The sequence below is a fragment of the Equus caballus genome, chromosome 4, assembly GCF_041296265.1.
Source record: "Equus caballus isolate H_3958 breed thoroughbred chromosome 4, TB-T2T, whole genome shotgun sequence".
Classification (NCBI taxonomy): domain Eukaryota; kingdom Metazoa; phylum Chordata; class Mammalia; order Perissodactyla; family Equidae; genus Equus; species Equus caballus.
Window position 1 is genome coordinate 83,602,089 of NC_091687.1, and position 14,541 is coordinate 83,616,629.

At 37.3% G+C, this 14,541-nt stretch overlaps 2 protein-coding genes across 5 annotated transcripts in view; one reads left to right on the forward strand and one right to left on the reverse strand.

Annotated features, from left to right (window-relative positions):
- Positions 1-14,541, reverse strand: part of NDUFA5 (NADH:ubiquinone oxidoreductase subunit A5) — a 35,070-nt gene that overhangs the window by 17,125 nt on the left and 3,404 nt on the right. The gene's annotated exons all lie outside the window — the stretch shown is intronic.
- The window catches only part of ASB15 (ankyrin repeat and SOCS box containing 15), a 54,611-nt gene continuing 41,261 nt past the window's right edge, over positions 1,192-14,541 (forward strand). Inside the window, exons 1-2 of one of the 4 annotated variants that reach the window (XM_023639584.2) lie at positions 1,192-1,343; positions 8,847-8,945. The gene's annotated coding sequence lies outside the window, so the exon portion shown is untranslated. Of the gene's footprint in view, positions 1,344-5,370; positions 5,524-8,846; positions 8,946-14,541 lie in introns of those variants that run through there. The other 3 variants (XM_070264995.1, XM_070264994.1, XM_070264997.1) reach the window with 3 other exon arrangements.

A 14,541-nucleotide genomic window follows, 5' to 3' on the forward strand; every position in this document is an offset into this window, starting at 1 on the left:
GTGACCTTATATGGAAATAGGGTCATTGCAGATGTAATTGGTTGACAAAAGGTCGTTAGAGTGGGTCCTTATCCAATAAGATTGGTGTCTTTATTAAAAGGGGACATGTGGATACAGAGATATACACACAGGGAGAATGCCATGCAAAGATGAAGGCAGAGATCAGGACGATGCTTTTACAAGCCAAGAAACACCAAAGACTGCCAGAAAAGCACCGGAAGTTAAGGAAGAGGCATGCAACAGATTCTCTCTCTTAGCTCTTAGAAGAAACCAAGCCTGCTGACACCTTGATCTTGGACTTCTAGCCTCCAGACAGGTGAGCTAACACTTTTTGCTATTTAAGCCACTCGGTTTGTGGTATTTTGTTCCAGCAACTCTACAGACTAACACTGAGTAATAGATTAAATATGATTAACATATGCTCCTCTCTTCCATTAGGATAGCTGTCGCTAGAAACATGAGCCCTGGGGCTGTAATCTTTCCAGTTCAGATTACCTAAGAAATTAGGCTTTACCATAACTTCCGCTATAATCTTCAACTTCTAGTATTTAAATCAACCACAGTTGCAATTCAGGACAGAGGAAATATATATTAACAAATATGCATGTATTAATGGCATTTTAAAGATACACACTCACATGTGCATGGATGTACACACATACATAAATATAAAGAAACCATTGATTTGGAACAAACTATCTGATGCACCCATTTGCTCCTACAAAAGCAAAATATATATTTGGACACACTAGATTAGATTCAGGAAACCACATTAGGATTGGGAGGAAATGTCCTTATTTTTTATTTAATTTTAATTTTAATTTTTTTGTAAGGAAGATTCTCCCTGAACTAACATCTGTTGCCAATCCTCCTCTTTTTTTAAATGTTTTTATCTGAGGAAGATTAGCTCTGAGCTAACATCTGTGCCAGTCTTCCTCTATTTTGTCTGTGGGATGCTTCCACAGCATGGCTGATGAGTGGAGTAGGTCTGCACCTGGGATCTGAACCCACGAATCCAGGCCACCAAAGTGGAGCATAAGGAACTTTAACCACTCGGCCACAGGGTGGCCCCAAGAAATGTCCCTATTTTTCAAACCACGTAATGCTGAATTAGTCACTGGAACTTAGATGAATGGTAGTTTATGAGGTCACAGTCTTTGTTGCTTGTCCCTCCAGAGTCTAAGAATTTTCATCATTGTGGGGTGTGTTCTAGAATACAGAATCATGCAATTATAAAAGATGCATGTGTTTTCATTTGTTGTTGTAACTTTGGGTTCAGACTTCTGCCCTACCATATTTGCTAAAGACACATGGCTAGACAGACCTAGCTGATCTTGGCTAAGGTACGACGTAGCTAACCAGTTCTATGAGGTGGGAAAATGTATAGGTTTTCTGAACCAATCCTTCTGCAGCGGTGCGGGGCTCTGTATGGAGGGGGCTTGACAGTGGTGTCCTATGGCTGGTGACAGTAGAATTAGCTACAAATGGGAGTCAATCTTGGTATCTGTGGTATTGGAGGGGATTGGGGAATGTCTTAATGTGACCAGCAAGGGCATCAAATGCACTATATTCTCAGTTGGGAGAGAATTCCCAGAGGTGTAAATGTTCAAATCCTCCTCAGGAAGGAGATAGCTGTTGGGAAGTTCTGTAAATAAAGTTAGCAGGCTAGGTGACTGAGAGCTGAAATTTGGATCTTGTGTTTTACACACTTTGCTCGGCAGGACCACTAGCCTATTCAATAAGGGAGGTCTTGTTTCGTCAAAATTAAGTAACTGGAAGAGTTAGGACCTCCTACATTGCTTCTTAATGACACAGGCTCTTTTGTAAAGGGCTGGATCTTACCAAAGTCAGACAGTAAAATGTTTCCCTGGAATGTCCAGCACAGGAGCTGTGCTGAGGGAGCTATAACCTGAGGGAGGCATGAGACCAAACAGTTGAAAAGGAAGAAAGCATCTCAATTTTCAGGGCATGAAGGCTCATTCCTGACAATCTAAAGAGGATGAGTACTGCCTTGGCCAGATTCCCCTTAGTTTCCACGATCAGGGAGCAGAGGTGAAAATAATCTCCACTCAGGGAGTATTCTTTCCTCTCCTGAACTTGGCAACAAAGAAAATCATTTTGCTCAAGTTAGCTCTTAGAACAGACTGACAGACTAAAATTCTGATACTTTGGATATTATCCATCTCTTGTGCTTCCATTCATATCAGGCATGTTCAAAACAATTTGGATTTATTTCGGTCTTCTTCTCTATCTGTGTTATGGATACTTCTAAAAAGTGTCCACAGCCAGACAATGTGTGTTTCCAATACAGTGGTTTGTAGAACCTTATTCTAAATTGGGCTATAACTCAGATAAAAGCCATTATCTAGTTTTATCTCAGTGATTATCAGCTTCCATATATGTTAATTATCTAATGTGTGAAAATGGGGATATCCAACACTCCCACCCAGATTTAGATTAAGTTTAACATTGAGGTTAAACATGGGTATTTCTATTTAAAAATAGACAAAGCCTATGGGAGGATTGAATAACAAAGATTTCTAGCCACCTCCCCCCACCAACAGGGGCATGTCTATCTCCACTTCTGTGTACCGAATGTTTCTGCTCCCCTTTAAAAGCAAGAAAGAAAAGAAGTGCTGAAAGATAGGAAGGTGTTTAAGGGAGTGAAAATTATTTTATGAGATTAACATAAGCACTTTTTAACATAAATGGTAATACAAATGTACTAATAAAATGGTAATAAAACAATAGTTCTTTTAAAAATGAATACCTTAACAGAATTTGGAAAGAAAACAATGAAATTAGGTACAAGAAAAAAGTTGAAAATGGTGAAAAGATATCATAAATGTAGATATTGTATTTTTAAGTAGTCTATTGGTGTAAAATGACAAATCAAGTGAAATAACATAGACTAGATAAAATGGGGGGGTGACAATGAAGTAGACAAGGGACTTCAGAAATGTGAGATGAAAGATATGACCATTTTAAAAAACTGAATAAACAGCAGAACAACTAAAATAATCATTCATTAAATTAATGTATATTGGTTGCTTACTTTGTATCAGAAACTGCAATAGTTACTAGGGATCTTTCAGTGAACCAAATTAACATGTCTCGCTTATCAGGGAGCTTTGTTCTGGACACACAGTAAACAAATAAACCAATAAAAAAATACCAATTAAAAAATTACCAATGTGATCATTATCAAAAGGGAGTGAACAGTGTGCTATGATAGATGGGCACCTAGTTAAGAGTGCAGGAAAACCTTTCTGAGAGGGTGACATCTGTTCTGAGACATGGAGGAAGAGAAGGATCCCATCATACAAAAACTAGCTGAGGAGTCTTCCAGGCAGAGGGAAGAGTAAGGGCATAAAAGTTTGAGGAGGGCAAGTGCTGTGATGGTGAATAGTAAGGTGACAGGGACCAAGCTGAAAAAACTGTGCAATGGTAATGGTTTGAATATGGCATGATATAGTCTGATTTACACTTTTTTTTTTAAAGATCTTATTTTATTTTATTTCCTTTTTTCTCCCTAAAGCCCCCAGTACATAGTTGTATATTCTTCGTTGTGGGTCCTTCTAGTTATGGTATGTGGGACGCCGCCTCAGCGTGGCTTTGATGAGCATTGCCATGTCCGCGCCCAGGACTCGAACCAAGGAAACACTGGGCCGCCTGCAGCAGAGCGCACGAACTTAACCACTCGGCCACCGGGCCAGCCCCACAGTGGGTTTTTTTGTTTTTGAGGAAGATTAGCCCTCAGCTAACTACTGCCAGTCCTCCTCTTTTTGCTGAGGAAGCCTGGCTCTGAGCTAACATCCGTGCCCATCTTCCTCTACTTTATATGTGGGACGCCTACCACAGCATGGCTGCCAAGCGGTGCCATGTCCGCACCCGGAATCCAAACCAGCGAACCCCGGGCCGCTGAGAAGCGGAACGTGCGAACTTAACCGCTGCGCCACCGGGCCGGCCCCTGATTTACACTGTTTAGAGACTGCCCCCGTTGATATTGGGAGAATGGATCGGGGCAGGGAACGAGCAGAAGAGAGAAATGGTTGGGAGACCATTGCAGAAATTTGGGCAAGAATGATAACTGGCTTGAACTAGATTGTTGGCAGTGGAAGTGGGCAGATTCATTGTATAATTTGAAAATAAAACTGACAAGATCTACAGTTAGATTGGATGTGAGAGGTGGAGGAAAGAATGACTCCTAGATTTCTGGCTTTAGCAACTAGGTAGGTAAAAATTCATTCAGAAGAATTTTTTTTTAAAAAAATGAGGGGCTGGCCCGGTGCCTCAGCAGTTAAGTTCACACGTTCAGCTTTGGTGGCCCGGGGCTCGCCAGGGAAAAAGAGGAGGATTGGCAGCAGTTAGCTCAGGGCTAATCTTCCTCAAAAATAAAAAAGTTTCAAAAGTTTGAAGTTTAAAGAAATATTAGGAAGATTATGAGCTAGACAAATAAAATAGCAAAACCAAAAATTGATATTTTTTAAAAGACTATTGGAAGTCATGGAACCCAATATTTAACACCCTCACACAAAGTGAAACAGAGATCTTTGGGTTAAAGCAGGTACCAGTACCCATAGATAGCCCATTTGTTATCTTCCCAAGGAAGCAGTTCGCTCCATCAAGATGCATAGGAGGCTCAGGTCTTGGGTAAGTTAGGAACCAAAAACATTTGACCAGACGGGACCTTTTAAAATAATTATAAAGCAAAAGACTGCCAGGTTGTTCCAGCTGCTTTTTTCTCCCACTTTCAAGTGCAGCAAAGCCCACTTACTCTGAAGTTTCCCACAGAGGAAAGCAAACTTGGAAAAAGTCATGCTTTCCTTGAAGCACTAGACAAGAGTCTCAGAGAGTAATAAAAGAGAGTAATGAAAGAATAAATTTAAAAAGATGCTTATACTAGGGACTGACAGAAGGGGAAAAGCATGTGAACAACTAGAGTAATGACAAAAGAGAAAGAAAAGTAGGCAGGGCCCTCCAAAAATTCTGGTTGAAACTATAGAAGTTATTATAAAGATATCCCAGTAGAATTTTTAAAATGTCTTTTAATTTATAAATTTCAAAACTTTCTTTAAATATTCTATTAGGGTCCTACATATAAATCCACATGCTTTGAAAAGCTGAGTAAATATTTAATCATGGAAGCTTTTTATCTAAATTTCATGGTCAACATAGTTTTAATTCCCAGGAGCACCTTCATTTACAATATGTAATATTATACAATATGTAATATGTAATAGATAATGAAGTAAGAAATAGCCTCAGGGATCTTATTATACACTCAGGCTGCTTGCCCTTTCTCCATTACAACATAATCCTGTACTACAGAGATATTATAAAATGTCCAAAATTGCCTCTTTGTTTTCCATAGAAAGTCAGTTAAGATGACTTCATAAAGCATGCAGTCAGTTCTCCATGAGCTGGTGACAAAGAGACAGATTTAATGGCACTCTTGGCACCCTATACCATTGAGGAGATGAAGAACTTTATTTCTTTTAGATGTTCTGGCAAATTCATTTGGTAAGAAACATAATAAACAGTACAAGATAAAGGAGTTTGGTCTAAAGTATCTCAGATACATGTAGACATCGGGAAAAAAATCCAGTCCAGGAATGCCTAGGACCCCAAAAGGACCAACCTGCCATTTAAAAAGTCATTACTACCAGTAGTAAACGGCAGGATGAGGAGACCTTGATTGTGTGGCCTTGTATGATTAAAATGCCATTGCATGCATTTTTAACAATTGGAGGATGCATGAGACTGACTTAAGGGGCAGTAGAAGAAAGAAGGAAGGGGAGAGTCAGTATGTTGCTGTCAGCACCTGTAGGAAGGAAAAGGAACAAGGAAGAGAACAGGCTAAGGAAAGGTGGATACGGTTTAAAAAAATCCAGCTGAACAAGTGGCACAGCACACCCACAGTAGCTCAGGGCCCTTAAATAAGGTGGAAAGGGGAAGCTAAATGGAATTCATATTGATATCCGAAAAGCACGCTGTAGCTGTGATGGTTGTAGGGAACATGGGGGGAAGGCTTGAGAAAACTGAGAGGCAAACACATCAACATAGTTGATTTCTCTGGTAAATTACAAGAAAGAGGATGCGGAAGAGAACTAGAGTGTGATGGAAAGGTCCTTACTGTGGGTAACTTAGACAATTCAAAATTAGAAGCAAGTAATTATTGTTATTATTATGCGGTTGTCTAAGAAAAAGTGCATTATGATGGGGTATGATTAAATCCTTGTCAACCATGCTGAAAGCTTACAACTATTGCCATAGTTCTTAAGTGGTGGGTGGTAGCACTATTTTTCAGACCACCTCACCATCCTCACAATTCCCCGATTGTCCATTCCACAGAGGGCTGCAGGGTGGTACGACACTCATGTCAGCAGTCACGTGATGCCTCCTTGACCAGCCTTTATTTCTGAGATATTCTAGGTATAAGCAAGGAAAGCCAAATATAGTAAGAAACTAACTTCCGACGTCCCCGCATACTCCAGCAGGTCTCCCTGCTCACCTCTACCCCTAGGCTTGAACCAACCCACCTTGAGCAAACTGGCCCTAAAAAGTCTTTCAGTTAACCAGCTATTAGTTATGCAAGGGACACACTGCAAGAGAGATACCAAGCAATTTCTCCCTCCTTATTCTTAATTTGAAAGTGTCAAGTAGGTTTATATATCTTCACTTCTTCAGCCTTGTCCATTTCCCATTTCCATGGAAATTCATATATTCCTTCTTCTAATATATATACCCCATTCATATGGCCTTTTCTTTAAAGTCATTATGAAATGAAAAGAACTCTAAGCAGGAATATAGCGCTGCACTTTATCAGCTTTATGGCTTCAACTTAGCTGGATCTTGGCCAATATCTCCGTCTGTGAAGCTCACAATGGTTGGACTAGGTCATCATTTCCTGACAGGTGGTTCAAGAACCCCTAGCTGTTCAAGACTGTGCTCCAGGGCATTCAGGTCAATATAAGTTGTAATGCGATTTGTTTCCATTTATATATTTAAGTAATAAATAAAAATTGTTTTAAATTTCCCATTAAAATGAAAATATTTGAGAGCCTCCAATAGCATGGCAGGTGAATACACACCTTGATTAGTGGAGGTCAAATAAGATTGGGAGCAATTTATCGTATGTGTACATAGAAAGTCTCAACAGTTTTGAGTGTTATTCTGGATTAAGTTGTTTTTAATTTTGGTCAGGATATTGACATTTATATGGTATATTGACATTTATACAGTCAAGATAGGGAACACCTCCCTTACTGTAAGAATCTCTCGTGTTGCCCTTTAAAGGTCTCCCACTTCCTCTCATTCACTCTACTTTTAACCCCTGGCAACCACTAATCTGTTATCCATTTTGAGAATGTTCTATAAATGAAATCATACAGCACATAACCATTTCAGACTTACTTTTTTCACTCAGCATAATTCTCTGGAGATTCATCCAGATTGTTGGAGGTATCAGTAGTTCATTCCTTTTTATCGCTAAGTAGTATTCCATGGTATGGATGTACCACAGTTTGTTTAACCATTCAACTATTGAAGGACATTTGAGTTGTTTCTAGGTTTTGACTATTACAACAAAGCTACTATGAATATTCACATTTTCAGATTTTTGAGTGAACATAAGTTTTCATTTCTCTGGTATAAATGCCCAGGCATGCAGTTGATAGATCATATGGTAGCTTCATATTTAAGTTTTCGTATGGTAGTTTCATGTTTAGGTTTTTAAGAAACTATCAAACTGTTTTGCAGAATGGTTGTATCATTTTACGTTCCTACCAGCAATGCATGAATGATCCACTTTTCCATATCCTTGCCAACATTTAGTATTGTCACTATTTTTTTTAAATTTTAGTCATTCTAATAAGTGTGTAGTGATGTCTCATTGTGGTTTTCATTTCCCTAATGGCTTACTGATGTTGAACATCTTTTTGTGTTTGTTTGCCATTTATATAGCTCTTCTCACCACACACACACACAAAAAGGTAACTATATGAGGTAATGGGTGACGGATATGTTAATTAACTTGATTATGATAATCATTTCACAATATATACATGTATCAAATTATTACCTTGTACACTTTAAATATATACAATTTTGTCAATTATACCTCAGTAAAACAAGCAAACAAAAGAACATTACCAGCACTCCGCCAACTTTAGCATTGCCCATTTCTCATTTCTCTGATTTCCTTTGCACTTAGCACCACAAAGCTTAAAAATAGTTTAATTTCTGCTTCCTCATTGCTAATTTTGAGAGCAGAAAACATGATTTTTACTTCTTGTACTTTCCCACAGCACTTTCTACAGAGCTAGTCGTAAAGTAGATGTACCTGACAATTACACCTAAGTCAACTGATAGATTGTTAAAGCTTTCAGAGAATCACCAGAAATTATGAGACAGAAGAAACTTGGATCTGAGAACTATAAACTTTTTTTTTACCACCAATATTTTTTCACCTTCAGTATTTCAGACTTAAAGATCGCCAAAGGAAAAGATTCAAGAAGGCACTGAGGAAGCCTTCAGAAGATTGTGCATAAGCTACTCTCTATTCTTCACATGCATATTTTCATCTTTGGACCTAATGGCCTGAGGCTGTACTATTTAATTTTTTTTTAGCAATCTCTAGTTACTCTAGAAATTCATTCTTATAACTATTCAGTTCATTCCTTAACCCACCGTACTTTATTCAAAAGATCTTGTATCGATATTTTTTCTTGAAAAATGGTTTTATTTCTTATCCAGTAACAAGCAGTTCATAACATATTTAAGTACTTCCAGTCTCATTTTCCTCCATAGTACCCTTTTTATTCTATTTTATTTTTCTATTTCAGTTTTGAAGACTTTGCTGGATTTACATCCCACTCTATTGACTTCCAGCTCCCTTGGGCTCTATTTAAGAAACATAAGGGAGAAAAATATGAAAAAAAAAGGTAAGAATCTTTGATTATGAATATGTCAAATTGATCCTTTTTCTTAACTAATGAGTTAGGTGCGTTTATATTTAATGATATAACAGAAATATTTGCTCTGGTTTTTGTAGTTTTTAAAAACATCTTTTCGCATACAGTCTGTTTTTATTTTATGTAGTTCTTCAGATATTTAGGAAGGCTTCTGTTTTTTAATTTAGTGGTTAACTTTGTACTTATAATATTACATAATTCTCTTGGTTTCCAATTTTCCTAGACAGTACCTGTTAGTTTCCTACTAGGAAAAAAAATGCTAAAATTATCATCTTCCTCTTCCTCTCCCCCTCTGCTGCATTTCCTCTCCCACCCAATTTCAGTAAAAAAAATTCCCTTTCTTAGTGTTTACTGTCATATGTTAAGCATTTTTATACTTCCATTATTTGGTAGGTCAGATTAACTTTTTGTTGTTGTGTTCCCAGCTACAGCAGATGAGGCAATCAATACCACTTCTCTTCTTTTCCTTCTGTCCCAAATTTATGTTACTTGTATCATGTCTATGTTGTATGGGCATATAACATCAACATTCTGTTATGTAACCCAAATTCCTATTTCTTTTATTATCAGCTCTACAGTAAATATTTTTCAATGTTCTCTGCTAATTCATTTGTCATAGTTACTTCGGCTATTATTGTTTGGCTGAAGTAATCCTCTAGCAGTTTCTTTAAGAAGGGCTCATGGGAACAATATATCTTTAGTCTTACAGCTTCATCCTTGAAAGACAGCTTGACTAGATATAAAATTATTGGCTCATATTTTCTCTCCTTGAGTTTCCTATAGGTGTTGCTTTGGAGAAATATGTCAGATTGCTATTCCCCTTGTAAATAATTTGATTTTTTTTTTACCCTGGCAGCACAGTTTTCTTTCTTTATCTTTAAAATCCAGTGACATTACTAGGCTATGTCTCTATATTGACTTTATGGGTCATTTTCCCCTGGAACACAGTGTGTCCTGTAGCTATTTAGATTTAAATATTCTTTTATTTTAGGAAATTTTTCTTTGTTTATGTCTTTCAATTCTTGCTAGCTTCTATTTTTTTAACTCTCTTTTTTAGGGTCTCAAACTATGCGTTGATTGGACTTTATTTGACTGTTTTATATATAGATAAAGATATATAGACATATAGATACATACTCTACTATCCTTTTTAATGCCTTCTTTATTTTCATTCCATTTTCTTTTCTCTTCTCATTTTTGTCCCTGATGTTTCACACTGTGTCCTCTTTGGGGTTTATTCTCCATTGAGATGTCCTTTGAATTTGATCTTCATTTCTGTGACACTTTTTTTTCTCTTCTACTTCTTTCCTGAATTCTGCCAGCTGTTATTTCATCTCCTCCTATTCCATCTTCATCTCTTCACTTAATTCTCACATTGCTACCCTGTAGTCTTCCTTCATAGATGAAGTTGTGTAGTGGTGGTTGTTTTGTTAATTGATAAAATATATGACCATAATTTTCATCTGCTCAATGGCAACATTTTCCAGATGAGTATAATTTATCTGTTGAAAAGTTTTGCTATTCTTTTCTATTTCTTTAATTGTACTTTTATATGCATTCTATAAGACTTCCATGTTTGTTAGTCATTTTTCAAATAAGTTGGATTTTCCTGGGCCTGCTACGTCCAAGAGATGGCAGAGACTGCTTTCTGCAGCTACACCTCATCTATGGGATTCTTTGTGTAGCTGCCTTCCTCTGTGTCTCTGAACCAAATCAGATCCAAACAGGTTTGTGCCAATACCTTGCTCTCCTTAGTTCCTGCATAGATTGCTACAATCAAAGATAATAGCTTTTGCCGTAGAACTCACTCTGATGTGAGTTCTTCACCATTAGAAAGGGTATCTTTGCAGGTGTTTTTAAGATCTGCTGTCATCAGGCCTTCTCACCACTCTGTACTTCTTTTTATATCCTCCTGTAAAGATTTCTTTCTAATCTGTGTGCTTTTAGCAGCCCTTACATTTTTTGTGGAGTCTACTGACTATATTAGTCTAGTTTTGCTGAAAATGGAGTTTTGCTGAAATGGAGTTTGGTTTTTGACACTCTCCTTGTGGTTTTCATGCAATTTTCCAGAAAGAGAAGGAGAAAAATACAAACTTATATACCCATGTCCAAACTCAAAAAAATTCCTATTATCTATTTTGATATGAAAACTATTCTTTTATTAATACTCTATAAGATTGCAGTTGGGCAGTTGTAAAAATAACTATTGCATAACTAGCTCATATTAATTCAACAACTGAAGTCTCTGTCTTTTTCATATAATTAGCTATTAAGACAGGTCTTTACTTCATTGACCTGTATGACTAATATTTTGAATTTAAATGTCAGGCTTAAATATATCCTTCATAAATTCCATTGTTGGATATTCCCTGTTTTTCTGGCATATTGAGATGACTATGTATTTTGATTAAAAAAAATTAGCACTTGGGCTGGCCCCGTGGCCGAGTGGTTAAGTTCGCGCGCTCCGCTGCAGGCGGCCCAGTGTTTCGTTAGTTCGAATCCTGGGCGCGGACATGGCACTGCTCATCAGACCACGCTGAGGCAGCGTCTCACATGCCACAACTAGAAGAACCCACAACGAAGAATACACAACTATGTACCAGGGGGCTTTGGGGAGAAAAAGGAAAAAATAAAATCTTTAAAAAAAAAAAAATTAGCACTTGTGTTTGTGTTATTTGTGGGGATGTTTTTCACTATTATTTTGATACTGAGAAAAACTGTCACTATTCCAGAACCGAGCTCTATGTTTTATTTTAAATATTTCTATAAATGGTCTGGTTTCCTCTCCTTAACAGTTATTAGAAAACTTAGGACCCAATTTTCGGTTCACTTAAGATAGGTGAACCCATCACAATGGTATCCACTTTTATTTTGGCTCGACTTTTTTATTCAGATCCATTTTAATTCATGCAATTTTGTCATTTTATTCATCATTGTAAGTCAACTTTAATTCTTTCTGCAATAATTCTCTCCTTCCCAGGTTTTGAAAAGCCCAAAATTCAACGCTCATAACAGTTGATTTAAAATGTTAATAGACATGGTGAACTTCTTGAACGAGATAGTCAAATTGACAACAACCCTTTACTAAGATTTTGGGGGGTATGCTTATTTACTCTTAAACCCACTAACTCTTCTTCAGCCACGTTTCTTTATCTTATCCCCAACGTTGCTGGGTGAGTTTCTGTCAAGGGCATTGTAGAAATCACAATCTCTGTTTACTGCACTAGTGTTCTTTATGAAAAAAAATACCAAGCATAGTACCTTGCACATGGAAATTACTTTTAAAATATTGAATGAATAAAAGAATATATGAATAGTAAAATAAGGCTCAACTGGTAAAAGTTATTCAAAACCATACTGGATAATCTATTCCTGTCCTAGCTACTCACAAACTACCTGCTTATATTTTGCATCAGTTAATAGAAACATGACAACATTTCCCCATCCAAAGACTCATTATGCCTCTTTCATTCTTCGTCTTGCTCACGCTTTTACCAGCAGTATTTCTGTGATCAGAACTGTATGTTTTTCAGTCTCTAGGAGGTAACTTGCCTTGACTTAGATGCCTGTCATTTTAATATTTGCCATTCACCTAAACTGTGAACATCCCCTTTCCTGCTTCTACTTCTCTTTAAAGAACTCTCTTTAAAAAGTTCTGTCTATATTTTTAGTACTTATTCATTCACTCACTCATTCATTCCATTCTGCAAGCTCAGTGAATTTGAAGCTTTAGCTTTCCTAACATTATGATCACCAGTTGTTATATTTATCCTATTATAGGGACCTTTGCCATCCTTAGTATGTGCCCTGTTAATATCTGAGCTCGTGAGAGAGGTTGCTGTGACCCATTTCATTCAATGCCTCACCCTTTTCTTTCTCAGTGAAATCTGTGTGTACGTAGTTAAAATTTTATGTCCTGTAGTCTATCCTCCCTCTTGCAGAGATTCAGACAACTGAATCATTGCCATCTGTAAACTTCATGAAATCTTATTTCTCCTATTTCCTTTTTGGAATATCCAGTTTTGTTTTTCTTAATTAATACAAATCTATGAAAACACAACTGATATGCAAGATATTTTGTATGCAAAGGTAAGAATCAAGTAACAATTAATAGTAAATGCTATCTAATATATAAAAATGTGGGTCATATTTATTTTACCAATTATATTTTAATACACTGATTCCATAGTAACAGCATGTTTTCCTTGATAATTTCAAAGCTAAAATGGGAAAAAATCTTAGATAAAAATATCTTCTTAGGATTGCAGAATAAGGATCTTAAATTTTTTTTAAATGAATATCCATTGTTAAATTTCTACAGTGCTAGGTACTCACTTCAGAGGTTATAATAGTTCTTTGAATTGTTTTTTTATTACCAATTCATTTCTACACAAAATAAATTCTCTATAAATATTCTCAGAAATATCCCGAATGGCTTTTCTTTTTTTTCCCTTCTACTTAATTTCTGCCTGACTTTAGCCTGAGGGCTTAATAGATAATCACAGCCAAAATGAAAGTTACAAATTAACTCAGAACTAGTTTGCAACCTGCCTGGTACCAAGAGATTTACAAATCTATAACTCTTTCAGCTCCTGGGAGCTGAGTTAATTATGGCAAATCACACTAATTAAATTATTCACTAGGTCTTTATTAAAAGCAAATCTATTATGTTATAGAATGCATCGTGGATTTGCCTTAAGACTCCCAGCTTGTCTTTCCTTGTGCTACGAAATTCCTATTTGGGCGTTTAGTTTAAATGAGAACATTAAATATGGTGCAGCTGCAGGTTTCTCTTACTATTATTTAGGTTCCCAGGCCTTCAATTCAGTTCACATTTATTGAACACCTGCATTATGCAAATCCCACGCGTTACACCCCATGTCCTCAGAGGTTACAAACAAAAACCTAATGTAGGAAATGTACATGAATAATCATAAGGCAAACAAAAAATATGTAATCAGAAAATAAAGGAGAAAATGAGATACTTTGACAGGATGGGAAAAACTTGGTAGAGAGGGAGAAGGCAGACTTAAGCTGGGTCTTAAAGGAGCAGAAGGACTTCTGCAGGCAGAAATGGGGAGTGGCAACGAAGGGCATTTGAGACAGGTGACAGCTTGAATAAGACACAGAGGGAAGAATGTGTATAGGCTGTTCAGAGAGCAAACAAGTGGAGCCGGGGCTAGCCCGGTGGCGCAGCGGTTAAGTTCGCACATTCTGCTTCTCGTTGTCCCAGGGTTCGCGGGTTCAGATCCTGGGTGCGGATATGGCACCGCTTGGCACCCCACGCTGTGGTAGGTGTCCCACATATAAAGTAGAGGAAGATGGGCACAGATGTTAGCTCAGGGCCAGGATTCCTCAGCAAAAAGAGGAGGACTGGCAGTAGTTAGCTCAAGGCTAATCTTCCTCAAAAAAACCAAAAAAACAAGTGGACCTAAGGTAGCAGGGTAAGTCTTGAGGTGCAGTTCTCTAATGCAGTGCTTGATGAAGTTTTGGTTTGGCTACTTGTTGAGTTGCTTGAATTATTGAGTTGAACAGCCATCACAATCAAACTTGCCAGGTACAGAGC